The sequence below is a fragment of the Diadema antillarum genome, unplaced genomic scaffold (assembly GCF_040938485.1).
Source record: "Diadema antillarum isolate AM-2024a unplaced genomic scaffold, OU_Dant_1.0 seq00001471_RagTag, whole genome shotgun sequence".
In the NCBI taxonomy this organism is placed as follows: Eukaryota; Metazoa; Echinodermata; class Echinoidea; order Diadematoida; family Diadematidae; genus Diadema; species Diadema antillarum.
Window position 1 is genome coordinate 130,974 of NW_027272210.1, and position 16,490 is coordinate 147,463.

At 38.4% G+C, this 16,490-nt stretch overlaps 1 protein-coding gene across 1 annotated transcript in view; it reads left to right on the top strand.

Moving 5' to 3' along the window:
* Window positions 1-16,490, top strand: part of LOC139709795 (uncharacterized) — a 204,728-nt gene that overhangs the window by 31,552 nt on the left and 156,686 nt on the right. The gene's annotated exons all lie outside the window — the stretch shown is intronic.

The following is a 16,490-nucleotide window of genomic DNA, read 5'->3' on the forward strand; positions in this document are numbered from 1 at the left end:
TATTGTACATTGGCTACAAAATGCTACTCCTTCGCCATTTCTAACCCGATTTCGATTCCGTTTGCTTTATGTGATGGCACTAGGTGAGGGCTTCAAAACTTCTACACAGAATTTTGACCTTTGACTTCTTTGACCTTTGACCGTGATTTTTGACCTATATTGTACATTGGCTACAAAATGCTACTCCTTCGCCATTTCTAACCCGATTTCGATTCCGTTTGCTTTTTGTGATGGCACTAGGTGAGGGCTTCAAAACTTCTACACAGAATTTTGACCTTTGACATCTTTGACCTTTGACCTTGATTTTTTACCGATATTGTACATTTTACTACTAAATGCTACTCCTTCGCCATTTCTAACCCGATTTCGATTCCGTTTGCTTTATGTGATGGCACTAGGTGAGGGCTTCAAAACTTCTACACAGAATTTTGACCTTTGACTTCTTTGACCTTTGACCTTGATTTTTGACCTATATTGTACATTGGCTACAAAATGCTACTCCTTCGCCATTTCTAACCCGATTTCGATTCCGTTTGCTTTATGTGATGGCACTAGGTGAGGGCTTCAAAACTTCTACACAGAATTTTGACCTTTGACTTCTTTGACCTTTGACCTTGATTTTTGACCTATATTGTACATTGGCTACAAAATGCTACTCCTTCGCCATTTCTAACCCGATTTCGATTCCGTTTGCTTTATGTGATGGCACTAGGTGAGGGCTTCAAAACTTCTACACAGAATTTTGACCTTTGACTTCTTTGACCTTTGACCTTGATTTTTGACCTATATTGTACATTGGCTACAAAATGCTACTCCTTCGCCATTTCTAACCCGATTTCGATTCCGTTTGCTTTTTGTGATGGCACTAGGTGAGGGCTTCAAAACTTCTACACAGAATTTTGACCTTTGACATCTTTGACCTTTGACCTTGATTTTTTACCGATATTGTACATTTTACTACTAAATGCTACTCCTTCGCCATTTCTAACCCGATTTCGATTCCGTTTGCTTTATGTGATGGCACTAGGTGAGGGCTTCAAAACTTCTACACAGAATTTTGACCTTTGACTTCTTTGACCTTTGACCTTGATTTTTGACCTATATTGTACATTGGCTACAAAATGCTACTCCTTCGCCATTTCTAACCCGATTTCGATTCCGTTTGCTTTATGTGATGGCACTAGGTGAGGGCTTCAAAACTTCTACACAGAATTTTGACCTTTGACTTCTTTGACCTTTGACCTTGATTTTTGACCTATATTGTACATTGGCTACAAAATGCTACTCCTTCGCCATTTCTAACCCGATTTCGATTCCGTTTGCTTTATGTGATGGCACTAGGTGAGGGCTTCAAAACTTCTACACAGAATTTTGACCTTTGACTTCTTTGACCTTTGACCTTGATTTTTGACCTATATTGTACATTGGCTACAAAATGCTACTCCTTCGCCATTTCTAACCCGATTTCGATTCCGTTTGCTTTATGTGATGGCACTAGGTGAGGGCTTCAAAACTTCTACACAGAATTTTGACCTTTGACATCTTTGACCTTTGACCTTGATTTTTTACCGATATTGTACATTTTACTACTAAATGCTACTTCCGGCGGGGACATATTTTACGCACCGCGTAATTTCTACTTTTCCTTGTTTTTTTTTTTTTGCTTCTCAGCTGAAGAAACCCGGAAGTGGCACCAGAAGTTGCGCTGAAGGCCTCTTTTCTTTTCTTTTTTTTTGCTTGTTAGCTCATGGAACCCGGAAGTGCCCCCCCCCCCCCCCCCCCCCCCCCACTTTTGAAAACGCTCCTCCGGCCCAGGACTGGGTACTGTGCCTCAAGTCCACAGGTCCGGGGTTCATGCCCGGCCATAGTGCTTTCGTCCTTCGTTAAGACAAATTATCTACAATGCTTTTTGTCTTCCTTCATGTGTGAATAACTTGCCCACCTGGAAGCAGTTGAAGGTCATACATATGATTAGTGCCCACCAGAAAGAGGATGATCATTTCTCATTCTTTTTTCTGTAAACATGTCATGATTTTATTTCTGCAACTTTGCACTTAGATATATCCTCAGTTTTATATGTAGATTGTTACCATGAGAAAATCTCGAATACAACTTAATGTACCCTTTTGCTGTGGGCTGATATTAAATTCAGAGAGATTTGCTTGTTGACAAGTTACTTCATGGAACTGCTATTATGTAGATGAATTAGTTGAAATGCAGGAATCATAATGTTTAATATTTATATAAAACTCTGCTCTGTTAAAAATGTATTCTTGTTCTGGTTGTGATGTGAGAGTTAGGCTGGATTGTTAATGGGGAATGAAACCCAAATATGTCCATTGAGTGAATGCAGCAATAAAGTAGAACACATTATAGTTTGTTTGTTTGTTTTTGTTTCATAAACAAAAAAGATCATCTGATTCAAATCAAAGTGATGTAATATACAAATATTGACTACTTCGAGTGGAATGGTTATAACTGATTGCCCATATATAGGTGATTTCTCAACAGTGCCATGCCAAGAGACGAAGTCTGGGGTTATAGTTTTAACCTGACCGGAGAGAAAGCAGGTGATATTTGTTTTATATGTATACAAGAGCATCCCACTTCATTGTAAGATATAAATTATGCTAAATTCAGACATTGAAATGCACTTATTCGCACCTTAAAAAAACTATTAGATGACTGCTGGGCAGTATAGCAAAAACTATGCACGCCAATTGCACCCTTGGACCAATCAAAATTGTGGATTCATCAAATGAAGTATATAACATATTCTATGTAAGAAAGAACAAAGAAAAGGACAAGTATAGCAGATAGCTCATTGTCAGAAGTTACTTTATGACTGTTTCTTCTGGTCCCCACAGTTTATACTGTAATTTCTATCAGCATATTGTTTTTTACATCATGAACCTTCAAGGGGAAACTTGCATTATTCTTCCATCAAAAGCAGGTACTTACTGGTAGGAAAAAGTAATGTACTCCTATTTTGTCACCCTCAATAGAGAGATACACTTTTTTTAGATGATTCAATCATAATGGTGTGATTTTTATGATACAACGCAATATATCCAACATTCCTTTGGCCCCTACAGGACCACGCTGAAATAATAAGATCAATGCCTTTCTCCTTTTGTGTTGATTTTACTCGCATACATCCATCTGAAAGACATTCCTGGGCACAGACTTAACCGCTTTCCATGGCAGAGCAATTCATGTCCGAACTTGTTCTGAACTTTTGACACCAGCATTCGTGCGATCACCCAGACCCCCCTTTCTTCTGTCTCATGTTTCAGTTACAGTCATCAGACTAAACTCCACATACCATGTATATATATTCATTTTTTTTCTTCCAGGTCAGCTGTTTAGTTTGATACAGTAATATTTTAAACCATATTGGGACAATAACCCCCCCCCCCTTTTCGGTTACTGATAGGGTTAGAGTAAAGATTAGGGTTAGGGATGGGTTTAGGGTTAGGATTAGGTTCATGATTAGGATTAAGGTTATGGTCAAGGGAAGGGTCTGGGGTAATTGTCCAGGGATTAATTATCATAGAACCATTTTGAACAGAGCGTAATAAAGTATAGATATTAAAAAGTGTTTTTGTTTTTGTTTGTTTTGTTTTTTGCTTCTTGGTCTGTTGAGGAAGGGAAATGCTTGTTGCTGTTCTTGTTACAAATGCCTCTGTAAAGCCTTTGTGGGAAGCCCTAGTAGTCATTACATTATCGAAGAATACAAGGTAAAAATTTTGCTGTTAGGGACCACAATTCAGGTCATGAATTGTTTACTCTGTGGGTAAGCCTGTAATCTTAGCAGAGAGACAACTCAAATACGACCCTTTCATATTTTAGGCACCCATAAATTTTTGTGTGATCAGTAAGGATGTCTGTGTTTGTGAAGAAGCTCCTGCAGTGTGTTTGATTGTCTACAGGGTATTTATACTTGATCCTCCTCCTGTTGTTGGAATGCAGACCGATGGAAAAGGGTGGTCTTCTGAAAATAGCGCATCTACCAGAATCAAGAATCTCTTCCAGTTGTCAGTGGGGGTAAGGCATCTGAGAAGGCAAGGTCAGAAATTTTTGAGCCACAGAAAATAAATTAGCGAAGGTCCGATGGGCCTTGGACATCACATCTCTCTTTGAGAGTGACCGCCAGGTGACCGACCACTGGCAAGGAGATTGAAAGGTTTAAGAATTCTTTGAGGTCAGTTTTCAGAGAGCCTTTAAAAAAAGAAATGTGTTTATTTGCATGCAGTTGGCATGGAGGTGTGAGGTCACCAGTCTGTACTGAGTTTTGCTTTGTCAAGATCTCTTCTTTGTCCAAAATGAGCATTTAACATATTTTTTTCCGTGTTTTTTATGCATAAAGGAAAAAAATGGTAGGAATCCACCATACTTGGTGTGAAATTGTAATATTCATTTTTTACATTTGTCTGTGTGTTCTTTTGTTATGTATGAGGTTATGGCTTGTTGTATTAGATCTTTCTGTGATAATATAACTCACCTAAAAGCCCTTTGATTGACTTGTGAGATCAGTCTTATAATGATAACACTTTCATTTCATTTCATTTTCATATTTGTCACATATAGCACAAAAAGAATATAAATTTTTAAACGAAAATCCTACAAAACATAAATTAGATGAAACTTCACCAGAATGTACAAAAGTTTGTCTTGGTATAAACACAAGGTCTGTATACAGAAGAGTTGAACCATGGTCATAATGCGAGAAATATGATTGGGCCTGCATAGTTAATAAGAGCAAAGGGGAATAATTAGTGGCTTTGTTCATGACATTCTTTTAAAAAAATATTTCATCAGAGGAAGAAACCCTGTTTTTGCAAGCCTTCCCAGTGTTAAAGGATTTGCATCTTGTTATCAGTATTAGGGTAGTCGTGAGTTTATCAGAGTTAAAAGCTCTCGCTGCGGACAAGTTTTGCAGTCCAGAAAGCTGCTTGAAAGTTCCATCTCTCACATTCTATACCCTGTCAGATGCATTAAAGACAATGGTGTTTAATTGCAAATCTTCAATGCTCTGTCATGGCTGTGAATGCATAAAATTTGCATGGCGTGTCTACATCTATGTTCCTCTTGAATCATTTTGAGATGCAGTCTGTCCTCTGTCTTCTGTTCCAGATTAAGGCGATGCTCACCAAATGAGAGCAACTGCCTATAGGAAATGGCTAATGCAGTGTCCCATAATAAGTAAAGACAAGATAATGGCACACATGCAAAAGCATATTGTGCTGTAATGTACAAAGTGCCTATTCCATCACTCACGACAAGCACATATAATAGGTACTAGACATGGCTGAGTTTGCAAAAATCATGCAACCCATCCTGATATTGTATGTCTGGAATCTGTGCATTTTGCTAAATTCAAAGGTATGGGTGCATAATCAAAACTGATTCATAAGGCAGGTATATGAGGATTGGAGTCTATGGAATGGCATCTAGGCTAGATTTGAATACGTGTAGTTTAAAGAACAATGGACTACATTGTGTGTGTTTTTTTTCAGCAACCCAGACAATGCTGTAAAGCTGTTGTGATTTTATGTTTACTGTAGGCATTATTATTACAGTTATTAATTTTCATAGCAGATGATAAATGTATTCATAAAAATGTTAATTCTAATCAGTTTTCTACCAACTTGCTCAAAGTCAAGCATCTTGGATGTACACTTATCAAACTTGTGCATATGGTTTGCTCTATGACCATTATCAACATCTGTCACGGTAGTGAAGGAAGAGTGGATGGGTTGTGTTTGAACAGGTTTAGTATTTGGAGCAAATTTGAAATTGAGTGATTAGAAGGGGACTGACCCCATTCAAACCTGCCGCGAAGTGCTTGCACTTGACCCCGTCAAAGGCGGTAACAAGATTCAGATCTTTGAGGTGTGAAGAGCGTGTTGCTCTTCAAGAGATTGTAAACATTCTGTTTCCTCTGCCTGTCCTGTTTTCTCTCCCTTTTCCCTCTCCCCTTTTCTCGCTTGTAATCAAGCAAGATGGTATGTAATAAAATATCAGGTCAATATCAGAACCTTGTCAGTAAAGTGCAAATGAACAAGACTGGATATTGAGTGACTGGCTAGCTTCACCTACAGCAGTGAGCCAGCTGGGGAACTCATATGCTCATTTATGAGGATGCTGCATGCGGACAACTTGTAACACAAATAAAATGTCATCCACACTTCATACACTCACACCACATGATTACCATCTTGGGAAGACTGTTACTTGTTACTCTCAAGCTCTTTGTGTAATGTGTTAGCGCAAGTCGAAGTGCAATTCAGGAATCCTACCATCTAAATTTTAGAAATAAGAAGGTGTAATGAAAATCATATGTATTTATAGACCCCCAAGATTTGTTTTGTGATGCCCTGTGCAGAAGTTGTTTAACTGTATGTCTGCTGAGTTCATGTGGCAAGAAGCTGCAGAGAGGGTATCAACCTGTCGAGATGTGAACTACTTTCTGACTCACATTGAGTTTTGCATGTTGCATCTGCATAGTAGCAAGACGACAATTTCATCAGCAAGTCAACTCCTGATACCAGTGCTCTTTTTGGTGGGAAGCGAGATAATATACATATAGCTACCCTCTGCTTTTCAGTGAACTCTGCAAATAGCCCTGATACAAATTCATGGACTTCACTGTATCAACCAGATGGTGGGATCTGTTGCATGCCTCTTGCAAATCATTAAAGACACTCCTGAACTCTGAGGATGCTTTTGACGATCTGATTGAGGTAAAGAGAACCTTTACCTATTTTGGGAGAAGGCGCCCTCAATCGAGGTTTTGATTCTGTGAAACACCTCCACTTCTCTCATTGTCTGGGTATTGATTGTGATACGAAGGCCTCATTCAGACTTTCCATTCTACTTTGCTGAAAGCCATTATTGACCGATCAGCAAGTCTGACTGTAAAAAAAGAAAAAGAAAGAGTGAAAGAAAGAAAGAAAGGAGGAAAGAAAGAAAGAACGAAAGACAGGCAGGCGAGTAAGCTGGTGCTTCTTCTTCTTCTGCTTTATCTTTCCTTTTGACATGGTTGATCTGCTGCTGCAATGTCATGAATATTTGATGAAATCAAATATTGTTTGTCCGTCCAAGGAGGAGGAGAAGATTGTAGAGCTTGAGGTAGAGACTTTACTTGATGCATTCTGGATTGATCCATGTATTTTTTTTTCTTTTTTACCCTTTCTTTCTTTTGTCCCACGATTACTTTAAGAAGATCTGTCTTTGATGTGTTTTGGTGACAGTACATTCATCCAGGGATAGATTGCTGACAAACTTCAGCAGTTTTGATGGATGCATTCTTTATGTCACGGAGTGGCTGTTTTTATGACATCCCAGCAGTGGGCAAACATACCCTAAAATTTATTGATGCAAACAGGAGTTCCTCTAAATCAATGTAGCATAAGTGACAATCATGTTTGTGAACATTTCTAGTCACAGAAACCACAGGATTTTTTTCCCCCTCCACTATTCCTAGTTTCGATTGCTTATACTCTTTCTATCAATGTAGATTTTAGTTCGGCTGACATTGTTGGCATACCACCAGAACAACTTTAATGTGCCTTTCAGAATGTTTTCAGTGTTGCGCAACTCTATCGCTGTATGTGGCATATAATCCCCTTGGATTGATGTAATGATTAAACTTGCTATGATATAGGCTTAACCTATTATCGCCAGGCTGAAATTCCATGGGGCCGTTTGTCATTTTGAAATCTATGTAACCTCCTTGAGCTGGCCTTCTTGATGGGACAAAGAGCATTCTCCAGCAGATTAAAGGCAAAGAACAATTGGAATGTGGTGTTCATGAGCACATGGCCATTTGACTGTTGTGGACGTGGATGTGGTGTTCACGCATGACCCACAGCAAATCAAAAGGTCACCGTGGGGAAAACTGAATGGATGCTACACTGCCCCCTTTTTTTCTGTAATTGCAGGATTGTCTCAGTTCTGTATGATCTTCTCATATGATCTTAAGGGCTTTTTACACTTGTAAATTTTTGCTTAGCCCCGGACCAACGGTGGGGCTAAGGGGGGGGCCTTAGCCCCACCGTTGGTACGGGACTATCCTTAGCCCACTTTCTGTCTACACTCGTTTTTGCCAAAGTGGGCTAGCCCCACCTATAGTACGGTACTATCTGGCCCTGCAAAATAGCAGGGTGTAGCACCGCAATTGCGGTGCCAAGCAAGTGAGTGTAAACAGAATGAAAAAATAATCCTGGGCTAAGCGACGGAGACGAAGTCCGATCTTCACTGACCAATCAGAAACGAGGTAATCAAGTGCTGCCGGTGCGTGCGTGTACGTGTACAGTACACAGCGTAATTATGAATATTCATGTGGTTTGGAAAGTCCGGGGCTAAGAAATACGAGTGTAAAAAGGTCAGTTTTCTGCTTAGCCCCGTACAAGAGATAGTACGGGACTAATTGGCGAGTGTAAAAAGCTGAAAAAATTGGTACGGGACTAACGATAGTCCTGGGTCAGAGAAAGTCCGGGGTTAAGAAACACAAGTGTAAAAAGCCCTTAAAGGTAGGGGATACCTTTTACAGACCTCCCAAAATGCAGCAAAACATTAAATATGAACCTCAGGGGACTTGTTTAGGCCACTGCTGAGAAATTTGGAAGTCAACAGTTATCTACAATTTGAATAATGCACAAAACTCAACTACTCAGTAAGGTCCGTGTGTCAGCCACACTTAAAGGGGATGGCTAGTAACTGATCAGTGGGAATCAGTGGAAATGCTGAGAGATGATTGTTCCAATCCTTATGGGATTCATTCAAGAGCTCATTGTATATCTATTGTTATGTGAAAATGATTTGCATCAGAACGGTCTCATATTCAAGTAATGTGCAGATTAATGCTCCGTCACTGACCAGGGACGCTAACCTGGAAGCATTAAACTGCACTTTACTTGAATATGAGACCATTCTGAAGCAAATCATTTTCACACAACAATAGATATACAATGAACTCTTGAATGAATCCCATAAGGATTGGAACAATCATCTCCCAGCATTTCCACTGACTCCCACTGATCAGTTACTAGCTTTCCCCTTTAAGCCTTTTTGTTGCAGTCTTCTGTATTTTTTATCTATAAACACAAATCTAAAAGTATAAGAGCTGATGTAATAACATATAGAGTATGTGGCAAGAATGTATATAGAAATGTATGTAAGTTTTGATGAACTTTCTTCACAAAATATACATGATGGACACACATGCAGTGCATGGGTCTGCAAAGCTAGCCTAGTAATGTACTGGAATTTACGGTGAGCCCCGAAAAAAATTTAATTCAAAATCTAACGGTCAATAAAAATGTACTAAATGTTACCTTCCACTTTCAATACTTTATGGGAGTTTCTAAAATGATACTCTCTTCAACATACCACTGTATTTATACAACTCTTCATTTAAGGCATGCAAATGGGATTCCCTACCTTTAATAGTACTGTGGATCAGCTCTCCTAGTTAGATCTTTCTAATGGAAGTTTATAATAGTTTTTCTTCTCTACAAATTGACTTTGATGATGACTTTAGGTATTCACTATTCAAACAAAGCTTATGATTAATATGACCTGCTGTTAAACTCCTATTCAGCCTCTTCCGTTGTGATTTTGGTTCAGAATTAGATATTTGTCATTGACACATGAGTTTCAGGATCCGTTTTGCCTATCAATGTACCTATCTGCCTAGGGTTGCCTGAAATGTACCCCCAGGCCAGGACCTTGTCAGTCTGGATCCAGACAGTTGTGTGGAGTGTTCGTTGTTTACCCACGTCTAGGGTCCACTCGTGCAGGTGACACTATTCTGTGCCCCAGCCAATTATGCAACAAGGGTCCCGCTGCATCACCAGTCGTCGTTGGTGCCAGCACAAAAGAGGAGTGCCGGTTTTGTGAAAGCGGGAAGTCCTCGGCTTGTTTGCCAACCGTACACTACCTGCTGATTGTCAGTTACATCTTCATTTGTGTAACTGATTTTTTTTTTCTTTGAAGGTTACAGTTGCTCTTATTGCCCACTCCTTTTGGGGTCAGCCAGAAATTAGATTTTAACAAATTGGTGAAAATGTTGACCCTCAAAATTAGATGATATGCAAAATGCAGAGGTTCATTGATGGTGCCAGTCATGAATTGGGTCCCTGTAGCATTTACAAAAATTGCTTTGCATCTCATATTTGAGAATGAAGATCATTTCAACAGAAAAGATGGTTGTACAGTCCCACTGACTGACAAAGATGTAAGATTCAAAAAATTAGAATGTAACAAACCACCAAGAAGTGCAGTGTTTACCCTTGAATTCATTACTGTATAGTACAATCATGCCCCCTTGGGAGCAACAGAGTAGTGTCAAATGTATTAGAGCCCCTTTCTTGAGCATGCACTTACATGCATTTCCCCCTTTATACCCTTATTTCCTTAGATTCCGAAGGACCAAAAGAGGTACAGTTGTAATCAGTCATCGTTTTTAAACTCTCATGATCATCGTGAGCTGCATCAGTCTATGAAACAATGATGTCTAATTTCAGCTCAATGTACCATGGCATTCTACTCCACTTGGTTTGGTAGGCATTAGATGGAGATTGACTCCATGTATGCACGATAACATTGGAGAGGGTGAGGTCTTGTGGGATGATAGCCGTACATAAGTTGTAATTTTATAATACAATAAGGCTGATTTTTTTTTCCTCTATCCATCTACAGTATCTACCCTCTCCCTGACACATCTATCTACACAAATATGCACAAGTTCAATACACAAATGCAAGGTTTGTCTACTATTTTCAATGAGGATGATAGGAGCCTACATAAAGCAAGAGAAGGATAAGTGCATGTTCTGAAAAGGTTTAGATAGTCTCAAAACATTTCATCGAGTCTATTTCTATTTTTGGAGTGGTTATTTTTCGACTCAATTATCAGCTATGGCACCCAGCAGGGTCCTTTTGGGTTTGTCTAACTGGATTTGGACAGCAAATTTGGTCTGAAGACCAGTGCATTGTCAGTCATTGATTTTTAAGGTATGCGAACCCTGAATACTCTGTTTGTATCTCGCTTTAACATCATTGAGGTGTTTTTTTTTTTTTGGAGCAAGTTAAAAACTTAATACCCAGTGAAGTTTGTATTCAAAGTATACAATAAGCAGCTTGAAGTTGTGTATTGCATAGGTCAAAATCAGGGGAGAAGGTTAGCCACAGAAGTAATATGAATCCATTTTCTATTATCAAACAGTTTTTTTTTTCCCCTATGATCAATGAAGCATCACACATATGTTGATATATTGTCCTACTTGACAGACCAAGTCAATAGTCCAAGAAATTTATATGATTGGTGAAAAGATGAGAGAAAGTTTGAAATGTTAGCATTGACAGTGTGGGCATGAACTATTTGAGTTTTTGTGTTTCGCTGGATTGTTTATGAGGTGAGAATGAGAACTGAAAGGAATTTGCTGATTCTTTTTTTTTTTCTTTTCATTTTATCTTATTTCCACAACTGATGAAAGACATATATACAAAGGATGTGGAAACTGAACACATCAACAGCTTTTGTCTCAAATCATCCATGCACAGGCTATAGATTAATTGATATGAGAAGGCAATGCACTGATGGCTAAAATCTTGTACACTATATCACTCAAGATATTGCTCAACATCACCAGCTCAACACATGATTGTACACCCTCTCAGAAGTATTATGGTTGATTTGTAGCCAAACACGTGACAATTGGATTTCTATACCCTTGTTCGTCTGAATGATTTCTCTGTACCAGAAAGATTTTATCTCTGAGGGCTCTTCATTTGAGCAAATATTTGCCAAACATTTCTCTTTGCATTCCTTTGGGAAAAAAAAGAAGAGAGTTCCATGTCAGACTGGGAACATTCTTTCAATGACATATGTATGCAACCTTGAGAAGAAAAGGAACATATGCACCTAAAAGAGTGGGTCCCCAGAGTGGTTGAATCTACAGTTTTCAACTGGTTTGAAGCTCATAAGTAAATAAACTTATCTCACCATTTTCATGTTGTAGTGGGATTACATTATGTAGTCATGTTTGCATCCATTGAATAAAGTGGGCACTCATCTTTTGCAACCATTCCGTACTCTGGGGGCTTCCGATGACAATAGCTTGATTGCAAGATCCAAATAGTTTGGGATAATCCATCCAGCAAACTCAATTTGTCATTTGGCCGGTTTGATTGACATTGTGTGTTCTTTACTTGTATACCCTCATTCTTTCTTCTTATATCTGTCTCTCTCACTTCTGATTGAGTGTAGGCCTACTGTTTAGTCTGCTGTCCAAGTTTTCTGTTTTGTTAACACTGGCTTCTTGCACCAAAAATATACAAACATTTCACAATTTTTACTTCATAATTTGGTACAAGAATTAAGCTTAAGTGTTCAGTTGATAAATGTAAAATTTGAGTATTATGGCTTTGAAACTTACACACAAATGTGCAAGAATTTGTTTCAAAATCATGCATTTTTTTTGGAGAGTTTTATTTCATAAATTTTATGGTCTTAAAGAAAGAAAAGCAATGCTGCCTGGAAATAGGCTAGCCAAATGGAGTGCAAAGGGTAGCTGCTTGGAGGATGTATTGACAACCGTGGCTCACGACAGTTCTTAGCCCTTGATTGCCTTTATTCATCCCTCCAAATCTCATGTGAATGGGAAGCGCACCTATCCATTGAGGTGCCATTATCCCAAGGTGTGAAGAGGGCACACCTCCATGGCCCATTCCGGGGCAGGTGAAGTCACCATCATGGTTGGTACCTGGGCACTTCAATTAGTCATTATAGTACTACTTTATACAACACAATGATTCTGCGGAATTGTAGGTCTTGTTGAGGAATTGGGATGAAGGAGCGTCTCTTGATGAAGAAATTTGCTCAAAATTGAGAGAAGGTCCCAGTGTTCAATAGCTTGTTTAAAACTTCCTACACTCGCACATGTGTCTTGAAATATGTGACAGATATACTTCTCAAATAGGGACATATGCTATGAGTAATCATGATACTTCAAAAATGGTATACGTTTGAAGATCTGTGTTAATGCATTACAAACAAATTATGTTGAAGTGCATTTTGATATCAGTCGGTCGTTCCCAGGTCAGTATTTCATGTACCAAAGTGAAACATCTCCAGAAGAAGCATGGGAGAAAAAAAAAAGGGTTCAATCCAATGCAGGTGCACAAATCTCTAATTAGGGACCTGGCAATACAAAGTAGCATGGTAAGTGTTCCAAAAATGGTATACGTTTGAAGATCCGTGTTAATGCATTACAAACAAATTATGTTGAAGTGCATTTTGATATCAGTCGGTCGTTCCCAGGTCAGTATTTTATGTACCAAAGTGAAACATCTCCAGAAGAAGCATGGGAGAAAAAAAAAGGGTTCAATCCAATGCAGGTGCACAAATCTCTAATTAGGGACCTGGCAATACAAAGTAGAATGGTAAGTGTTCCAGAGATTGGTTTAATCCCAGGTAAATGAAAAATCTGGGGTAATGTGTCAGCTGCAGTCGAGAGGGGGGTAAGGGGGAGGGAGAGAAAGAGATAGAAAAAGAGGGAGAAAGAGAGAGAGAGAGAGAAGGAAGGAGGGAGAGAGAAAGAGGGAGAGAGAAAGAAAATGATACCAAAGGTATAGAAAGGCAGAAAGCTTGAAAAAGGCTGGGTGGGGGTTGGGCTTTGGAAGAAGAGGAAAAAAAGAGAGAATTGTTATTATTATTTTTTGTATTATTATTATTATTTTTTTTACTGTGCTCATTAAGCTGTGACATTCCAGCTTTTCATGATCACCCAAAGTAAATGATTTCAATTAGACTTGCCAGGGATGATTGTTGCACAGGGCCATTCATCCCACTCTAAAGAAAGAGAAATAGAGAGAAATGTTGGCAACTGAAGGGGAAATATTTCAGCTCAGACTTTAATTTGTGATTTTGCCCCAGGGTTGATTAAAATATGAATATCTCTGAAGGACAGGACTAAATGGAGCCACAGCTGTGTTGTGTAAATGGCACGTAAAGAGAATTATAGCATTTCATAATGAGTAGCAGTATGTTACAAAGTGCACTTGCAATAAGTAACTTGTTGTTTTTTATTATCAATCCTCATGTAATCCAGGCAAATTGATATAGATTTGATCTGTCAGTGCATTTTCAGGAAGAGATGAGTGAAACTTAATCAGAAATACACCTGTATCTTGACTGTTTTAAATATAATGAAGGCAGTATGACCTGATAAATGCTCAGTTCCACTCACATTTATTTCTGCTCTGAAAGCTACATTCTCCATTTGATCCACGTGCAATGCCCAAGGTACCGTAAACACTGATATTTTCTTGAATGGCATTTGATTGGACATTTTTGCGAGTTGTTAATTTTACACTTTGTGATCTTCTCATCATGATCATTGCAAAGAAAAAAAAAAATCAAATTAAAAGAATGACGCAAGAGTTCAGAAGAACGTGTGACTTCTCAAGCAAAATGTTTTGTCAAAACATACGTTGAACTGAGATCAAGTCTCTCAGAAATAAAAAAAGAACTAGAACCAGTAGTTACTCGATGTTGCGATGCTAATGTGCTGGCCTTTGACAGTGCATGTGGTGCACATTTTTGTTTCCTAAATTGTCAATATTTTTAGGCATTCTTATTTTCATAATCTTGAGCCTATTTGCAAAATTTGCAAAAATGAAACTACCCTGAAAATTTAGTCTTTAGAGCGTAACTGAGATATTTGGTTACATTCGTAAGGAGAAATATGTGTACACTCTGTTTAGTTTAATTGATTCTACCTTTAGCAATTCACATCCTACCACATAGCAATGCTCACTCTGATCAATGCATTTTTGTGTCACAGATTACCAGTATGAGATATTTACGATCACATTGCACAAAGAAGCATGTTGCTGCTTACAGTATTTTGCAATTCGTTTTTACCAGTTGATACCAATATGAGTGCATCATCGAATAAGCTGTTGAAAGACAAAGTGAAATTTTTGTATTAGCCACCTTCTGCTTTTCAGCTGTGGTTACAAGGAAACTTGACCAGACACTGTCATATTGTACTCCAGGACCCTTCTGCCCACATTGACCCATAATATGTACTTAAAGGGATGGTATAGTTTCAGTTGAGATGGGACTTTTCCAACTTTTTTGTGTGATAATGAGAAATCTCTCAAGAAATATGAAAGAAAATACAATAAGTGGTTTCTAATTATCTTGCAAAAAGTGAAAACCTGAACTGCCATCTCGACCAATATTATACAACCCCTTTAACTCCATCTGCTGGGCTCAAGCCATGTTGCTGTGTGACTGGTACTAATGTTGCTTTGTGCAAGAAGTGAAACATGGCATTTTTTTTTCAATGAATGCTGGTCACATGACTTTATGTTTGCAATATGCTGTTGTTGTTGCAGATGCGTGGCATGTTATTTTTCCGTTGTGTTAATTGTGGGTGCAGTTTTCAATCCTTTGTTAAGCGCCTAACTTGCAAAACCTCAGCTCTGTATCTAAGAGTGGTAAGTGAGCAATCCACTAATTTGATTTAATCTCCTCCTCACAATGTCATGTGCCTTACAATATGAGAAATTCTTGCACATTTTGAGTTATCAGCCTTAATGTATTGGAGTTCATGAATAGTCGTGTTTTTCGTCTCTCTTTTTCACACACACTATTTGATGCAGAATTTTTTTTACTTTTCTGTGGATTCAGGAGAGGATGTAAACAACGTAATGATGCAAGGAGACTTGGTATTCTGAAAAGGACCTCTTTTTGTGTATTCCTTAGCTAGATAATTCTTTTACATTGGTGGAGATGAGAATTGGGCTTTCAACTTTTTGTGAGATACCAAGAAAACACTTATGAAATAGTACAGAGCATACCATATTAAGAGAAATTCAAAGTTTATTTGATTAAAATCGGGTTTGGAATGACTGAAACATTGTAGTAACATGTGGGTCCCACACTTATTAGAATCGCTCTGTTTTGGATATCTCAGCCATTTCAAAACCAATTTTCATCAAATAAACGTTGAATTCCTCATGGAATTACATGCTCTTTCATATTTCACAAGAGGTTTCTCATTATCTCACCAAAAAATGTTACAAACCTGAAATTAGGTCTCAATCAAAACTGTACGATTCCTTTAAAGGAGTATATTTCATTTTTCTAGTATAAAAGGACCTGGTGTTCTGATAAGTGTGCTGGATGATTAGGTCTACTACTACTTTTGCCTAGCATATATCTGTGAATTGAGGTCTACGTTTGCTTCATATTTTAGGATGAGATTCCTTTTATTCCGTGCTTCAAGGATAAGGGAAGGAAGTTACCACATAATGACACACACAAAAAAAGAAATGTTTTTGATGCATTATAAATACCATGACTTTCATCCTGTAGGGAAAAAAAATGTCTGGTATTGTACATTGGAAACTGACACTCTAGCATGGAAAAGGACCTTTGCGGATTCTCCCATAAAAGCTAGGTTGATTTGA